An 18972-nucleotide genomic window follows, 5' to 3' on the forward strand; every position below is an offset into this window, starting at 1 on the left:
GAGAAGGTCTGGACTGGAGTCTTGCCAAGCAGGGGACCCATGGCAGGGACACCCGCACCCGAGTCTAAGGGCGGAACTGGACAGACCTTGAGCAACTGATGACTTGCTCAACCACTGCACAAGCGCTGGGAGAAGCACAGGGTGCTCTGAAGATGTGTCAAGGCGGTGACTGTTGTCCAGGGATCTGAGATGCCTCTGCAGAAGCCACATTTGAGTGAAGCAGTAAAGAATGAAGAGTCAACCAGGCCAGGGGTTAAGGGAAGGGTGTCTAGTCAGAGGGAACAGCATGTGTGAAGGCTCTGGGGCAGAAAGGCTTGCAGGGAGAACAAGGTCTGAGAGAAGACCCTCATGACTGGAACCCAGAAAGCCAGTGGGCATGGGCACCAGCTGAGGCCAGAGAGCTGGCAGGGGACGGAGCATGTGGGGCATGTGGCCGAGAGCTTTGGGTCACCGGGACAACAAGCTGGAGGATCCTTGGGCGGAGAGGTCTTGGGAAGTGTCTGCTCCCCGCCCCCACCCCAGGCTTATGACTCTGCCAAGGCCTCATGGGCAAATAATGCAGCAGCAGGCTGAGAAGTCCTAGAATCGTCACATTTTGTCACAAGGAAGAGCTTCATAAATCACCCAGAAATCAAAGCTGATCTCTGTCTTTCAGGAATCACCCACTGCCAATGAGAAAACTCCTAGAGAGACAATGTCAGAATTCGCCTGAGGTCACTGGCAGGTTGCTGGCAGGGCCTGGCCCAGAGGTTTGTTTGCACAGTCTGAGGACCTACTGTGTGCCCCACCAAAGTCTGAGGCACAGCAGACGTCCTCAACACTGAGCACAGCGTGTGGTAGGCACTGTAGGTGCACTGCCAAGATGTTTTGAAGGAACTGGACTTTGTCTGGAGACACAAAGACATATAGAAACAGTATCAGCCCTTTTGAGGCTCTGTCTGGTTGGGGAAGGGACATAAAAAGGAGTGACAGTGGCACAGCTGATAAGCTGGCACAGGGGCCTGTCCCCAAGCCTACAGCCTCCTAGCAGGTGCCCCTAAGTCCTCCTGCAGCCTGGAGTATGTCCCTGCAGCCACTCTTGAAAAGGCCCTGGTGCCCGCCTGATTGCTAAGTCCGGTGGACACATGAACAGCCTGCTGTCCTCCCTGAGACACACCGCTCCTTTGCCCCAGGCAACCCGGGTCCTCCCCATCACTCCACCCCTCCCTTCCTCAGCTCCCCCTCCTCTGCCCGCCCTGTAAATGGTGATGGGCCCCAGGTTGTGCCCTCCCTGGGGCCCTCATGCCTTCCACTGTGGGCACTCAGCCACCATGCCGGGATGTGTCACCCAAATCTCTATCACCAATGCAAACCTCTCTCTCCCGAGTCCCATGTGAAAGGTCCACCTGCTTGCAGGACACTGCCACGTGGATGGCTGCCAGAAACCCCAAGTGCAACCTGCCTGCAATGAAACTCCAAACCAGCTCTTTTCCCTACTTCTGAGCATGGCACCTCCAGTCCCCAAGTCCCCATCTTCTACCTTCTAAACATGTTCCAGATCTGCCTCTTCCACCCTCCCCTGTTCTCTCTCATCTGGGTGAGCACAGCAGCCTCTGAAAGGGCTTCTCGCCCCGTTCCATCCTCCACCCAGCAACCGTCTGACCAGGCCACGTCCCCAATCTCCGCATGCCAGCTGTGCCCGTGCCTGTCACTCCCAGCACACTGCAGGCTGCTTCTTGCCTCAGTGTCTTTGAGTCGACGGTCCCCCCACCCCTCCCACTTTCCCATGTCTCATTTCTCCTCCACCTTGAAGCCTCAGCTCCCCCATGTGTGCAGCTCCCTCGTCACGCTCAGCTCGCTGGACGCAACTGCGCTTCCGTGTCCGCCTCTCCCGCTAGGCTGTGGCCAGCAGAATGTTCCCAAGCCTCACCCACTGCGCCGCCAGTGCTGCTGCCTCACTCGTTTTGTCGCCAGATCGCATCCCATCCTATGGACATGCCACGCTGTGTTTATCCATTCATCAAATGATGGACATTTGAGTCGTTGCCACTATTTGGCTATTATGAATAACGTTGCTATGAACATCTGTGTACAAGTTTTTACCTGGACATATTGTCTTAGCTCGGCCTGCCATAGCAAAATACCATAGACTAGTGGCTTAAACAACAGAGATTTGTTTCTCACAGGTTTGGAGGCTGGAAGTTCGAGATCAAGGTGCCAGCATGGTCGGGTTCTGATGAGGACCCTCTTCCTGGTTTGCAGACGGCCGCCTTCTGGCTGTGTCCTCACGTGGCAGACAGAGCTTGCGCTCTGGTCTCTTCCTTTTCTTACAAGGACACTAGTCTCATTTTACAGCCTCATCTAAACCTAACTACCTTCCAAAGGCCTCACCTCCAAATACCACCACATTGGGGCTTAGGGCTTCAACATATAAATTGGGGGGACACAAATATTCAGCCCGTGACTCATGTTTCAGTTTCTTCAGGTGCATACCTAGGAGTGGAATTGCTGGATGAAAGGTAACTCTGAGTTTAACCTGTTGAGGAACCATCAGATTGTTTGCAGCGGCACGAATTACACCTGCCAGCAGGGCACGAGGGTTTCTGTTCTCACTTTCTGCAACGGCTGTCTCGGGTCTTCATTCTCCTCAAACCCCTGGCCCTCCCGACCTTCCCACCCTCTCAACAGAGGGCCTGCCTCCACCTCGCAGGAAAATGGAAACACCTGTCCCAGCGTCCAGATCAGACCTCCCCCACCCCACCCTCCCTGGCCTCCTCTCCCCGGAAGCTCAGAGCAGACGTTTCTCTAGGGCACAGCTGATCTCCGTCTTTCGGGAAATACCCACGATCACTGACCGCTCCTCTCTCTTGCTCACTGAACTGCTGTCTGGGGTTGAGGGCCCGGGAGACGGAGACCAGCGAGCAGGGAGCTCACTGGGCATGCTCTCAGGACCGACACCTGTGCTGGGGGAGGCAGGATGGAGCCGAGGGACAGTTGAGCTGTGACGCAGGCCCATGGAAGGCCTCAGCCACCCCACCAGGAAGCTCTGGAGCAGGCACAGCCTCAGCGTCACACCACATTGTGGCCAGGAGTCAGGCCACTGCCTTCCAGGGCTGGGGCAGGGAGGGCACAGATTGGGGCCACATGGCTCTGTTCAGCCCAGGGCGCGTCCTGGAGAGAGGCTCAGAGGAGAGCCGTCAGCCTCCGGCCCCCCTGCAGCTGGGGCAGCTCAGGTTCGGTCCTGGGATTCTGCGTGGTGCCCGTGGCATCCGCTCTGACTTCCAACAGGCCCCTTCCCCTAACCATGGGATCGTGTTCAAGTCTCTCTCTGAAAAATCCTCCCTCAACCCCACATCCCCGCAACTGCCTGCTTTCCTCCTCCTCCTCCTCCTCCTCCCCGCCAAACTTCTTGAAAGAGTCCTCCACACTCACTGTCCCCACGCGCTGCTCCTGTTCACTCCCCAACCCCGATGCACCAACAGACCACTGCGATGCCACATCATGTTTGTTGGGTACTTTTGGGTCTTCACAGTCATCATCCTCTTGGGGACACCCTGTCCTCTGCTGGCTGCTCCTGCCTTGGAAACACTGCCTTCCTCTCAGCTTGCACGATGCCACGGCCTCATCTTCCTCCTACCTCTGGCCAAGCAGCCCGTTCTCTGCTGCGTGGCCAGTAAGGGCAGAGCCCGTGGGGCCAGCCCTCCTCTCCCTGGCCTCCCTCCCTGGATGTCGCCGTCCACACATGCCGCATCAGTGACTGGTGAGCAGGCATGACTGCCCCTCAAAGCTCTCAACCCCAGTGTCCCCTTGACGACCTGATGATGTCTGCTCTGGGACAGTCCTCAGTCTGAGACTGGATTCTTGCTCCTCCCCACACCTGTCCTCCAGGGTTTTACCTGTCCCAGGAGCAGGCTCCACCCACCCCCAGCCGGGCATGCCAGGAACCTGGGAATGTGGCCTGCTCCCTCCATCTCCCCCTCTCTGCCCGCCTCCCTACCTGATCTGTGTCCCAGTCCTGTCGTTCCCCCTTCTGCCGCACTCCTCCTCTCCAGCCAGGGCCCCTGCTTGGCCTCAGGGGTAAGATCTCCCACCTGGACACTGCAGCTGCTCCCAGCCCCCCCCCCACATCCTCGTGGCCCCCACTGCCCCCAGCCTCATTTAAACACACACACCTGATCATATCATCACCCTGCTTAGAAACCATCCCACCTGCCCAAGGAAAAGACCCCAAGCTTTAGCATGGCCTGCGCACCCCTCTGCCTCCTCTTGTGACGCAGTGTGGCTCAGTGGCTGGGAGCATGGGCTCTGGAGTCAGGCCACCCGGATTCAAATCTGAGCTCCGCCATGCTAGAGGATTCTGGGTAATTGACTCATCCTTTGTGTCCCGTTTCCTCATCTGGAGAATAGGGATGCAACAGCAGCACCGGCCTTAGGGGGGCTGGGCAGATGACGAGATGACACCTGCAAGGTTGTGAGAACACAGTCTGTTCAGAGCGAACATTCAGGGAACACTCGCTGGGCCTCACGCCTTACCCGCTTTCTTAGTTTCTGCACTGCAGCTACACTGGCCTCCCATGGGTTTCTCAAATGTTTCATGCTCCCCCACCTCCACCCCAGGATCTTTGCACGTGCTGTGCCCACGTTGCAGTTCTCTTTTCCTTTGCTTAGTCATCTTTTAGCATTGTGCCCAGGTAACCATTCCTCAGGCAGCTCTGCGGAGTGCCCAGCCAGGTCAGCTTTCTCTGTTACACACCATCAGAGACCCATACGCTTCTGTTATTTCAGTTTGTCATTTCACATTTATACATCATGATTATTGCTGTGTGTCCCTCCCCCCACAATCCTATAAGCCCAGGAGGGCGGGGACTCTGTTGTTGCTCACCATCCTACGCCCAGCGCCCAGCACACCCCAGCACCTGCCCGGACTCAGAAAATATTTGTGAAATGAAGGAATGAATAAATGAATGAATGACTCTCCCTCTGAGGTCCTACAGACACTTGAAACACAACACACCCCCCACAACTGCCTTCTCCTGTCTTTGCCACCTCTCTCCTCCTTGTCCCCAAATTTACAAATCCCGGAGTCCCCCTAGATGGCTCCTTTCCCCACATCAGCCAGTCACTACGTTGCCCAGATTGCACCTCTGAGCTTTCCCACCCCCACCTCACTCCAGTCCCTCCTAGGCTGGACCCTCCACACGTCCCACCTGGACCTCCTCTCCTCAGGGCAGCTGGGTTTCCGGCCTGCGCCTTTGCTGCTTACCACATTGCCGCCTGAATGATTTGTCTAAACTGTTAGTCGTGTTATGTCAACTCTGACTTAAAGCCTTCATTGCATCCATGTCCCAGTTGTGTCTCCTGAAATGTAGGACTCATGAAGTGAGTGGCACATGACATGATTCTGGGAGGTTCAAGGACCTACACCATGCACCAGGGCACCCCGGGGTGACCATTAACACAGAATTGCAAGATGAGAAAGTTGGTTCTTTCTAACTCTGATTACACTGAGGAGAAAGAAACATCTTTTTTTCCCTCGTTAATTTCTCCTTCTTGTGGGAATCAGGACTCCAGCCACAGCCGCCGGCCAGCCAGAAAGGCAACTAGCAGAAAAAACAACACAACAAAAAGAAAGACAATTAGTGATTAATAGATGGAATGATAACATGGTCTTATTAATATTTTTATTTTATTTACTTTACAGTTACCTTCTATATGTGACATGTGATATCAGGTTTCTTTTTTATTCTTTCTTTCTGTAGACCCCTTAGCTGGGACTATAGTCACACACCACCACATCCAACTAATTTTTTCTAGCTCACTCTTGCTCAGGCTGGTCTCGAACTCCTGAGCTTGAGCGATCCTCCTGCTTCAGCCTCCCCAGAGTGAGATTTACTTTTGTACCTTTACATTTTTTTTCATTGTGGTAAAATATACATAACATAAAGTTTACCATCTTAGCCTTTTTTTTTTTTTTTTTTTTTGAGACAGACTCTTGTTCTGTTGTCCAGGCTAGAGTGCTGTGGTGTCAGCCCAGCTCACAGCAACCTCAAACTCCTGGGCTCAAGCTATCCTCCTGCCTCAGCCTCCCGAGTAGCTGGGACTACAGGCATGTGCCACCATGCCTGGCTAATTTTCTTCTATATATATTTTTAGCTGTCCAGATAATTTCTTTCTATTTTTAGTAGAGACAGGGTCTCACTCTTGTTCAGGCTGGTCTCGAACTCCTGACCTCGAGTGATCCTCCCACCTCGGCCTCCCAGAGTGCTAAGATTACAGGTGTGAGCCACCACGCTCTGCCGAGGTTAATGTTTTGATTGCTGGACTGCTTGCTCTGTCACACTAGACTGTAAGCTCCACGAGGGCAGGGACCTCCACCTTGTCCTTGGCTGTCTCTGATTCTGAGTGGCTGGTACGGTGATGGGCGCAGAGTAGGTGGTGTTCAGTCAGCATCTGTGGGAAATCAGGTAATAGCTACGTTGTGAGGGCTGCGTGGGCAGTGGCCCTTCTGACAGTATTCCAGAAGGGTGGCACTTGGTGAACAAAGGCCTGGAGGTGGGAAGCAGCAGGGTGTGGGGGGCAGATGGGCTGCGGTTGGCGTGGACAGGCAGAGGCCAGAGGGATGAGACTGGAGAGGCCCTCAGCCTCCCTCACTCCTGCCTATTATGAGACCCCACAGCCCTAACACTTTGTCTACACTTCCTTCACACCCTACATCCTGCCTCATGTGATGCGAGTTGATTCATCAGCACTTACTGAACCCCTACTGTGTGCAAGGTATGGCGTTGGGGCAAATCACCTACCATGTGCAGCACAGGCCAATTTCCAGAGTGATTTGCCACCCAGTATCACGCCTCATGCTCACAGCAGCCCTACAGAAAGGAACCGTCCATCCGTCCATCCGTCCATCCATTCCCGTACTCAAACACTTAGTAAATGTGTATCAAGTGCTGAGCACGTGCCAGGTGCCAGGAATGCAAAGCAGGCAAGGCCAGCAAGGCCCTCATGGAGTGGGGAAGAACGAACTCATAAACAAACCAGCAAGGCAGTCTGCAAGTGTGATAAACTCTGTGTAAAACCTAACAAACGGGTGATATTGTAGGGAGAGACTGGGCCCATCACTCTGGTCAGTCGGGGGGCTCTCTAAGAAGGTGCCATTGGAGAAACCTCCAGCCATGGGAGACACACGCCAGGCCGAGCTCGCAGCAAATGCAAAGGGCCCGGCAGCATGGGACAGTACCTGGGCATCGGAGGGACAGTACCTGAGTGTCACCGGAGAACTAGAATATTCGATGGGGTGAAGTGGGGAGAGAAAGGGATGAGATGGAAGAGGAAGCCAGCAGCCAGATTAGGAAAGGCTTGTCGACATTTGGATTTATCCTACTGTGAGAGGTTTTCTTTTTTGAGACAGTCTCACTCCGTCGCCCAGGCTAGAATGCCGTGGCATCAGCCTAGCTCACAGCAACCTCAAACTCGTGGGCTCAAATGATCTTCCTGCCTCAGCCTCCCAAGTAGCTGGGACTACAGGTGTACACCACCAGGCCTGGCTAATTTTTCTTTTTTTTTTTTTTTTTTTTTTTTTTTGTTGAGACAGAGTCTCACTTTGTTGCCCAGGCTAGAGTGAGTGCCGTGGCGTCAGCTTAGCTCACAGCAACCTCAAACTCCTGGGCTTAAGCGATCCTCCTGCCTCAGCCTCCCGAGTAGCTGGGACTACAGGCATGCGCCACTATGCCCGGCTAATTTTTTCTATATAGATTTTTAGGTGTCCATATAATGTCTTTCTATTTTTAGTAGAGACGGGGTCTCGCTCAGGCTGGTCTCGAACTCCTGACCTTGAGCAATCCACCCGCCTCGGCCTCCCAGAGTGCTAGGATTACAGGCGTGAGCCACCGCGCCCGGCCTAATTTTTCTATTTTTAGTAGAGATGGGATCTTACTCTTGTTCAGGCTGGTCTTGAACTCCTGAGCTCAAGTGATCCTCCCTCCTGGCCTCCCACACACAGACAGAGCCACTGCACCTGGTCCCTACAGTAAAATTCGAGTCCACTGAAAAGTTCTACAGAGGTGAACCAGTGTGTCCTGGCTGACGTCTCCACACCATCACTGGGCCACTCTGGAGGCCGTGGAGATGGGAAGATCCACATTGGCTTAAGGTCTATGTGAGAGATAAAACTGTCAGAACCAACTCCAGAAGCCTTGGTTTCTCTTCCAAACTATTTCTCCCCATCTTTCCAGTAAATGGCACCACTGCAACCCTATGGCTCCAGCCAGAAATGTCTAACTTCTGCGTGCTTTCTTCCTCCCCTCCCCGGCCCCTCCCCCTGCCTCCAGCTCTGTCAGTGTCCACACCAGGAGAAGGGAAGTTTCCAGGCAGTGCCAAGTTGTGTTTGAGGTTAAGGTGCAGCCAGGCAGCCTGGCCGTGGGAGAGTCCCAGCTACTGACTCTTCCCTGCTGCAGGTGGAGACAGTGGACATTCAGCTTCAGCCACAGTGAGGTTCCGCCAGGTGAAGATGAAAAGGGACAAGAGCTGGGGCTGTTGCCAGGAAAAATCAAAATGGTAGACCATGGACTCCAAGTTGGGAAAGGAGGGAGGGGACAGGGGAAACGTGGCAAAACTAGGGCTTTAATCCTGGCAGCTTTGCTCTAGAAACCATGCTCTTAACCATGACACTTGACCACCTCCCTCAATAAAACCCAATTTTATGGATTGAAATCCAACGTTCTTTTCATGACATTTTTCACTTTATTAACAAGTACATTTTAAAACAAGTTAAATGTAACCCTGTGGAGAACTTATAGACTCTTACCTCTCTGAATACCATACCTGTGAAATGTAGGACTAACTTTAATTTATAGGAAGAATGGAAGTAATAGCTTTGGCACAGAATTCTTTTTTCCCTTAAAAAGAAAACAAGGGTGGGAAAGTAAGCAATGATACTGAGGGAAAAGGGAGAATGTCCTTTAGGACTAGCCATATACAGAAATCTAAAAAGTAGCTGCAAATTCACTCATATTTTAACTATATCAAAGCACTGGCTCATATATCGTGGGGGGTTGGTTCATGGATAACTTTGTAAGTCTGATTACAGGCGTGGTTTTGTGTTTTAGAAAAATGAGTATGTATTTAAAAATTTTATAAAATGATTTCATAGTGTCTGTGGACTCTAGGTTAAGGACACATTGCACTAAGAAGCCCCTTAAATCTTTTGGATAATTTGTGATTCTATAGTCTGACAGTTTCTGGATTAGGGTCTCTTAACATGTAGCTTAATATTAATATTACATACTTAGAAAATGAGTCATATGCTTTATTTCTAAAGTTCCATTAAAACTATTTAGTATTAGGTATATTAATTTTCACAATAACATTCTTACATGGAGAAAGAAAAATAAAATATGCAAAATCAGCTTCTCCAGTTATTCCAATGTTTTAACTATTTAGGAATATACTTTCTTTCTAAGGAAAAGGAATCCATTAATATGCAACATCCACATATAAAACAGTCAGGTAGATATTTAAATTCATATTGGTCTCAGCAGGAAATGGCTATGCTCTAGGCACATTTATGGCATGCTCGATAAATTAAATATTGATAATATAGGAACTATAAGGAAACTATTTCCTCAATATAAATCTGCCAAGAGGCAGATACACCAAACGCTCCCATAGATGCTTTTAATTCTTTCTTGTCTTGTGTAAGCACAAGGGAAACAAATATGACTCAACTATTTTTAAAACAACATAAATGAATTAAATACATTCTCTAAACTGTGTGTACATCTGAAAAATGGTTAGATACTGAATATCTCAATCTTAGAAATAAATATCTTTCAGAGAATACTTCTGAGCGATATCAGGAAGATGGTGGAACAGGAGGTTACCTGTTTATATCCCCCCACGAGAATTCTGCACCCATTACAGACAAAATGCTTTGTGGGAGACTTTGGATTCAGGCAGGAGGTTGTGGAGCCCCAGACCTAGGAGGTTGTTTTGAGAGTGCCTAACAACACACAGGTGAGAGATCTGGCAATTGCACTCCCAGGTTTAAACCTGGAAGCAGCTTCATTTCTCAAAGGGCTTAGCTATAGGGATGAAAACGGAGACATTACAACTGAAGCCACAGAAATACCAAGGATGATGAGAGACTATTATGAATAAGTATATGCCAACAAATTGGAAAATCTAGAAGAAATGGATACATTTCTGTAACCTACCAAGACCGAATTACAAAGAAATAAAAAATCTAACTGGACCACTAACGAGACAGGATATTTGGCAAGAATTTTTTGGATAAGTCCTCAAAATCACAAGTAACAAAAGCAAAAATAGGCCGGGCGTGGTGGCTCACGCCTGTAATCCTAGCACTCTGGGAGGCCGAGGCGGGTGGATCGCTCAAGGTCAGGAGTTCGAGACCAGCCTGTGCGAGACCCCATCTCTACTAAAAATAGAAAGACATTATATGGACAACTAAAAATCTATATAAAAAAATTAGCCGGGCATAGTGGCGCATGCCTGTAGTCCCAGCTACTTGGGAGGCTGAGGCAGTAGGATCGCTTAAGCCGAGGAGTCTGAGGTTGCTGTGAGCTAAGCTGACGCCACGGCACTCACTCTAGCCTGGGCAACAAAGTGAGACTCTGTCTCAACAACAACAACAACAAAAAAAAAAAAAAAAAAAAAAAACAAAAGCAAAAATAGACAAATGGGATTACATTGAACTAAAAAGCTTCTGCACAGCAAAGAAAACAATTAACAGAGTGAAGAGACAATCTACAGAATGGGAGAAAAATGTTTGCACATTAGACATCTGATCAACTATTAATATCCAAAATATACAAGGAACTCAAAACACTCAATAGCAAAAAACCAAATAACCCTATTAACAGATGGGTATAAGTCGTGAAGAGATGTTTCTCCAAAGAAGACATACAAATGGCCAACAGGTACATGAAAAAATGCTCAACATCGCTCATCCAAACCACAATGAAGTATTACCTCAACTTAGTTAGAATGGCTATTATCAAAAAGATAAAAGAGAACATTTTGGCAAGTATGTGGAGAAAACAGATCTCTTTTATAATATTGGTGGGATTGTAGGGATAATAGAAGGAGGGTTCCTTGAAAAATTGAAAATAGAATTACCGTATGATCCAGCAACCCCAGTACTGGGTATACACACAAAGGAAATCGTATCAGTATGTCAGAGTGAGCTCTGCAGTCTCATGTTTATTGCAGCACTATCCACAATAGGCAAGATATGGAACCAACCTAAGTGTCCATCAACTGAAGGATGGATAAAGAAAGTTTGGTATATAGACACAATGCACTACCATTGAATTATATGAAAGAATGAAATCCTGCCATTTGCAACAATGTGAATAAACCTGAAGAATATGATGTTAGGTGAAACAAACCAGTCAGAGAAAGAAATATACTACATGATGTCACACAAATGCAGAACCTGCAAAAGTCGATCTCTCGTAAGAGAAAGTAAACGGTGGTTACGAGGAAGGGGGAGAAGGAAATCTTGATCAGATAATACATAAATACAGTGAGATAGGAAGAATAAATTTCAAGAGATCTATTGTACAGTAGATGACTATAGTTAATGACAATATATTATATTCTTAAAACTTGTAAAAAGTAGACGTTATGTGCTATCGCCACAAACATGATATCTATGTGAGGCAATGGATTTGTTATTTAGCTAGATTAGCCGTATCACAATACCTCAAAACATCATGCTGTACACAATTAAAACATAATGTTGTCTGTGAATTTAAAAATAAAATTTAATAAATGTTTACATTATCAGAAAAGATAATCAGACTTCTTTCAAAAGTATACTTTAGAGTATCATATTTTCTATCTCTCTTACCTCTTGATCTTTTTTAGTTTTGCTTTCCAGAGCCTCAGATTCATCTAAATTATTCTTGTCTTTTAATTTCAATTCCATTTCTTCTTTTTCTGTTCTTAGTTGTTCATAGTCTATTACCAGGTTATCATAGTTAGCACGAAGTGAGTTCAACTCACTTTCTACATTTTTCTATAATAAACAAAACCAGATTTTCCAATCAGAGGGAATTCATGTCATATATGCTTTGTTTCCTTAACCAAAATTTGGATTAAGTAATTAATTTAACTTTGATTCATTTGGTGGTTTAAGCCATTCTTTTCTTTAACAACTTTCTAATGGTCTACATTTTGGTAAAGTGGCTCATTTAGAATAGATTATTTTGAAAGGAGTAGAATAAAAAATAAATCATAGAAATAAATCATGTTTCCTGTGTCTGACAGGCACAGTTCAACTGGGAAGGTAGGGTGCACATTGGAAAGTTTATTTGGCTACAAATCCTCAAGTTCTTCAGCAATAAAGCTGATAATTTAATTTCCCAAATCCTATTTTATGTTTCAGATGGCTCTGAATTCAGGAAGGGAAACAGATATTATTTATTGATTTTTAAAACTAATAGTATGGGTTTGAGTAGGCTATGTTGTACCATACTCAAAGAGGCCTATCTCTACTTTCTCTACTATGATGAGAGTTATACAAGTTAAAAAAAAAGCCTACACCAGGGATTTTTGAAAAAACAATAAACCTTTAGAGTATGTCTCAGGAACACAAAAGCAGTTTGTCTGTGTACTTTATGGGCATTAACTAATGATAATAAGAAGCACTGCACTTGCATTCCAAAATAAAAATGAAATTTCCTTTAATAAATACATTATATAACTATGTGTCTTTGAACATGAACAATCTAGACAGTAAACATGGAATCTAAACTTATTTTATTATTTACCACAGTGTTCCTTCTTTCTTAAAGTTTTGATGAGACTACATATCTTTATCAGTATTATCTGGAAAAATGACCCCTCCCTAATGCATTGAGCTGTACATTCTATCTGCCTGAGCATTTTGACACTTTTAAAATCAATCTTTTTATCCTCATGGTATTTCCTAAGGCAAAACAGAAACTTCACAGACATCACAGATACCAAGGTCTGCTAGTGAAGAGCTAGAAGCAAAGTTTTACCTATTAGTACACACTTGCCTTATGAAATTTTTAGCCTTCCTCTAGATGCCTCATAGGTATCAAGTATAAATATAAAGAGTGAGCGAAGTCTTCTTCAGTGCCACAATTGTTACTGAAATTAAGTCAGAGCTAGTAATGTGCTACAACAACAAAATCCAATCAGAAAAGAATTTTAAAAAGAGGATAAAGATTATGTTGTATCAAATCATTCAATTACCTGATTTAGCAGCTTTGTTGCTGGATTCCACTCTATTTCAGTTAATGTGTCAAGAGTGTTACTGCAAAAGTCAGACTCTGAACAGAGAGCTGTAATTAGGGGACAAAGAAATTTATCCATAAACATATTTATTGAAAATCCTAAGTCAAAGATCTCTTAAAAAAAAAAAATTCAATCAGAGGTAATAAATAATAAGCTCAAATTAGCTAATATATGCTTAGAGTATGAATGCCAAAAATACATTAAGAGATGTGGTCTTTCATTTATCGTGTGACTTAAGATAACTGGTATGAATGAGTGATAAAATATAAGATCCTTAATGAAATATGGGTAAAAAGGACAAATTCTGAATTTGAAATTTGGTCCCTGTAAGGAGATTTTAAAATGCTCCCCAAAGTAGATTATAATGTTGGAGACATAATTTTGAAACAGATTCCTATGTAAATGCTATCCTTTCAAGATTAGCAATGTTTAAGGTAGATGTTATATCATTAGTAATTTAATTGGATACTGATTAGAACAAAGAAACAAAAACACCTTTCTCTTGTGTGTTTCCCCTATAGTGCATCATTCTTAAGAGATTTGGAATTAATAAAGAACTTCATAAATGTTTATTCTTAAAATTACTTATTTTTATCATAAATAATCTCCATTGTAATCACATACAGAATACACACACTTTATTTAAAAATCATGTTTATCACATTAACTAAGTTATAACTAGCTTCTCTTTATAAGGAGGCTTTTATAATTTTATAATTACAAGTAGATTCACTTGAAAAAGAACTCACATTCATCAATTTCTCCTAATAGAGTTATAGCAGGCTTATGTGTTTTTGTTGTCATAGTTGTTGGCATTTGAAATCCACCTGCATAGTTTGAGTCCTTCATTTTGTTAATTTTGCCAAGGCACCAAGTAACTCTTCATTTTCTTTTAGACTAAAGAAAAAAAATCAAAATTATGTCACAGAGGTCTGGTTTCAAACAAGGTAACTAGTTTCTATTTTTGAAAGCCACTCACTTGGTAGAATTTTTATTGAGCCTAGTTTGATATCTTACTAGTCTAAGGACATCCCAAGATCAGAAAATATACTCAAACTTTTCAAATGAGTGTTTAACCCCATAGTATAATAATATGATCAAACTACTGTTTAAATTTCACTTTTTATTTGAAGCGTTACTTACAAGCTTCTTTGGGACTTATTTGAAAGGAAGTTGTTGACTTACAACCATTGAAACAATCTGTCATTAGACAGGAGGGACAGCTGCTGCTGCCATCACCATAGCGACCCCCTGTGGGTACCAGCCCTAACTGGGAAGGAACAGATCGCAGGTAATATCACAGGTAGTCCATCTGAACTTCCCTCAGCAAATAAATCTTTCACAGGGTACTTCCCAATGCCAACTCCCTTCCAGTTTCCTTGGTAAAGCAAATGCCTCCACCAGTGCCCCTGACCTCGTTGCTTCCTTTCTCTCTTGAGACTTGCTCATTCAGTTATGTGTCCACCTGTCATCTCCACCGACTCCCTCCTCTCTGCTTCACAAATGCTCAAGCCTCTCAGGCTGAGTTTTTTTTTTAAAGATAAATAAGACTTCGCTCTAGCTACCATTTTGTTTTTTTCCTACTTTGTTCTCTCTCATCATTTATCCACTGGCTCCTCATCCCTTCAGGGACCCTTCTGTTTCCGGCTTCTGATCCTACCCAGTTGGGTATCCTTACTACTCACTCTGCTTTGCTGGTTTCTGTTCCTCTGCCTGACTCTTAAGTATGTGTGTTTTTCCAGGTTTCACAGTCTCCACTGCTCTCTTGCGCCTTTACTAGGTACACGTATCATCTCATCTTATGTGATCCTCTCAACAACCCTATGGCTTATGTTCTCTTACTAGATCCTTTTAATATATGAACTGGGTGCCCAACAAGTTTGGAGAAGTTGTTTAAGGTTGTACAGCCAGTTGGTGGTTGAGCTCATGCCTACAAGTTCAGAGCCTACCCTACCACATTGCCTCTCCAGATTATCTGTTGTCTCCAGAACATACTACGTGCTCTCTCAAGCCTCTCCACACGCTTCCCTTCTGCTTGAAATGAACAGCATTTTCCACAGCCCACTCTGCAAAAGCCCAGTCATATAAACGTCCTTGACTCCCATAACCTTTAGCTCAACCTCATTTGCTCCCAGTACCACCCCTGGACCTTGTCTGAAACTCATAAACCTAAATCTTAGACCTTCTGCACTTACTCCAGTTGCCATCCTTCCCAACTCATTTATTAGGTTAATCCAATTAAAGCTATTTAGCTTACCAGGGACCCTACTCCCTTGTTATACGACTTTCTTCTGGCCAGCTCCCTCTTGCTTCTCATCTCATCATCTTAGATTCCATATCATTATTTTAATTATGTTTGACATTTGAAGTCAATATCCTCAAATTATTTGCCCCATTTTCTGTGCCTCACACCTATACCACACAATGTATACCCAGGTGAATACACTGCGTTCTGAACCTGTATCAGCTTCCTGAGCACTGCCAGAGCCATAAAGCCAGAAGACTGGCTGCCAACGTTAATCAGGTCCTTAATGCTACATGGCAGGGCTCCTCTCCCCCTGTCAGCTTTCTTTTCCATTACCTACAAAGGCTAGACTATTTCAAACCCTTAGTATCTCTGCAAACTTGTGACTCTACCATCACCTGCCACATCCGCAGAAAACTTAAACTTATTCCACAAAGAAAGTGTATGCTTACATTTATAGAAATACTGCCTGCACGGAGGCCTATCCTTTCCTCTATGTTTGTTACAATTCAAGAGGTCTTTCTCCTCCTATCTAAGGCCAATTCCTTCGAATATATTTGAGACCCCATTTCTATGGGCCATCTCACCCTGTAAGTTGGCTCTCACCCCTACCACATAACTCAAATTACATTTGCAAATGAGCTTCTTGTTTCTAAATGTAAAGAATTTTTGTCTATCTTTACCTTATTTAACTTCTTAGCAGACTATGACACCACTGACCACTAGCTGCCTGAAATATTCTCTTTCCTTAGTTACCGTATTCACCTCATTTCATTCTTAATTCTAGAGCTAAACCTGGGTTCCTTTATGGATTCTTTTTTTGCCTTCATCTGAAAAGTTATTTCTTGAGATTTTGCCCTTGGCCTTCTGTTATTTTCATTCTCAACATGTTCACCAAACAAGCTCATTCATTACCATGACTTTAATTTAGATCTGTAGTAGATAATGCCCAAATCGACTAACTGTATCTTAGCTCTTCTACCTTATTTTCATGTATTTGCATTTCGACTGCCCGCCATCTCAAACTGAAGAAGTACCAAATAAAATGTTCAGTATCTCCATTGCTCTTCCTTCAGTGTCCCTTCACTCAATGAATACTGCCACCTGCTATCCAGGAAGGCAAACAATACTTGCATGTCATTCTGGACATCTCCCTTTCCCTGCCCCTAAATTCCAATCACAAAGTCCTGTTGAGTCTGCCTCTCAAATAGCTCTCCACTTTATCCAATTTGTTCCTTTTCCGGAGGCCCAGCCAATGTGATCAGCACAGCAGCTACATCTTTCTAAACCGCAATTCTGATGTCACATATATGGCTTTTCTTTGTCCCTAGCATAATGTCACATTTAAATCCCTCAATGTGGTTTAAAATGCCCCTGCCGCCAGAAAATCTTGAGTCCAAAGAATACTTATCATGCTGCTTCACAACTCCAAGCTTTTGTACATACAGGTCTCCTCCTGGAACATTCTTCCCTAAGCCATCCACTAGGCTATTTCCTACTCATCAGTCAGTCAACCCACAGTTCTTGATTGCCTTCTGAATACCTATCATGGCGGCTTGTACATATGCCTGTTCCTTAATGACTACTTTTTGTTGAAAGTATTACTGTTGCAGGATTAAAGGGAAAGAATAAAAGAACTTTAAGCTTTAAAAAGTAAGTTTGTTGGGATAAAAGTAAATCTATGTTATGCCTCTCTTCTTTCCCCATGGATAATCAAGAGATAACTGTAAATTTACTTCCTTTTATTATTACACAAGAAAAACACTAAGATTGTTGCTACTTTTACCAGTATATACTAGAAATTCAGCTAAGTTATTTACCTTCTTCATTTTTTGGAAAATGTCATGAATTGCTCTGGGCATAAGTCGTAAGTAATCTTCTGAACCCATAATAGTATACGTTTTTCCTGAAGCAGTCTGCCCATAGGCAAATATAGTCCCTGAACAAACAAAATGCACTCACACAAAGATTTAAAATGAATCTGCAGTGGATAGAACTATCAATACATGTTGCACAGACACCCAAGACTAAAATGTTTCTGCAACACTGAGCGAATACAAACCATTGTAGCCTTGTATGGCAGAATCAATGATTGGTGCTGCTATTTCTTCACACACATTTTTAGTAGTTTCATTACTATGAAAGACATGATATGCAAAACAACAACACATTTGAAGTTAAACCAAACAAATCAAATGTGTTTTCATTCTGAACTAGTAATTACCCAAAGAAATAAAATTGTCAATCTAGGATGATAAAATATTTAAGACAGTATTTTCTTCAACTTTTTGGTCCTTTGAAAAAACCTCTCCTTGAGGTAAAATGTTTTGGTCCTCAAAGACAAAAAATATACTACAAGTTAATGATCTTATGTGTTTTTACAAGGCAGTAGACCACAGTGGTTGCACATGGGGTCTGGAATTTGTCTGCATACAAATTATATAACTGTGCTTTAAATATCAACTTATTATCTCATGTATCATACATGATGGCTAAACAATTTTTCATTTTCAATGAAGCAGTTTACAAAAGCCTTAGTCTGATCTTTAGTAATAAATCTAGTATTAGTGATAAGCCTTCTGTACTCTTAATAGCAAAAGAATAGCAAGCTAATTTTTTTTTTTTTTTTTTGTTGAGACAGAGTCTCACTTTGTTGCCCAGGCTAGAGTGAGTGCCGTGGCGTCAGCTTAGCTCACAGCAACCTCAGACTCCTCGGCTTAAGCGATCCTACTGCCTCAGCCTCCCGAGTAGCTGGGACTACAGGCATGCGCCACTATGCCCGGCTAATTTTTTCTATATAGATTTTTAGTTGTCCATATAATGTCGTTCTATTTTTAGTAGAGACGGGGTCTCGCTCAGGCTGGTCTCGAACTCCTGACCTTGAGCAATCCACCCGCCTCGGCCTCCCAGAGTGCTAGGATTACAGGCGTGAGCCACCGCGCCCGGCCGCAAGCTAATTTTTGATGCTCTTATATCTTACCAAAATTGAAGGAATTACTTCCATCAACTTGGTAAATGGCATTATTGTCAGTTTTCCAGTAAACTTGGGCAGTTTCTCCAAGTTCTTCTTCTGTAAAAATATAATAATACTGCATTTTAGCATAATTGGTCATAAAAGTTATGTTATAGAAAGGATAATTTAAGATTTCATCTTCTCAAGAAGATTTTATTTTATTTTGAGATGGCGTCTTGCCCTGTTGCTGGCACTAGAGTGCAGGGGTACAATCATAGCTCACTGCAACCTCAAACTCCTGGTCTCAAGTGATCTCCTGGCTCGGCATTCCAAGTAGACAGGACTACAGGCCTGTGTCACCATGTTTGTATTGTTTGTAGGGGGTGGAGCAGTGGTGTATCCATATGTTGCCCAGGCTGGTCTTGAACTCCTGTCCTCAAGGGATCATCCCACCTTAGTCCCCAAAGTGCTAGGATTATGAGCATAGGCCACCATGCCCTGTTGAAGA

The 18972-nt window shown here is 44.6% G+C and overlaps 2 long non-coding RNA genes across 2 annotated transcripts; both read right to left on the bottom strand.

Annotated features, from left to right (window-relative positions):
- Positions 1–5429: 5429 nt before the first annotated feature.
- Positions 5430–11906, bottom strand: LOC138392308 (uncharacterized). The gene is made up of 3 exons (XR_011234923.1): positions 11852–11906; positions 8800–8873; positions 5430–5579 (listed from the first exon to the last, which is right to left on the bottom strand). It is a non-coding gene; the product is annotated as an uncharacterized lncRNA (long non-coding RNA).
- A 26-nt stretch (positions 11907–11932) lies between these two features.
- On the bottom strand, positions 11933–14144 carry LOC138392307 (uncharacterized). Its single transcript, XR_011234922.1, has 3 exons — positions 14016–14144; positions 13225–13313; positions 11933–12019 (listed from the first exon to the last, which is right to left on the bottom strand). It is a non-coding gene; the product is annotated as an uncharacterized lncRNA (long non-coding RNA).
- Between the last annotated feature and the right edge of the window lie 4828 nt (positions 14145–18972).

Source organism: Eulemur rufifrons, chromosome 9 (assembly GCF_041146395.1).
Source record: "Eulemur rufifrons isolate Redbay chromosome 9, OSU_ERuf_1, whole genome shotgun sequence".
Taxonomy (NCBI): Eukaryota; Metazoa; Chordata; class Mammalia; order Primates; family Lemuridae; genus Eulemur; species Eulemur rufifrons.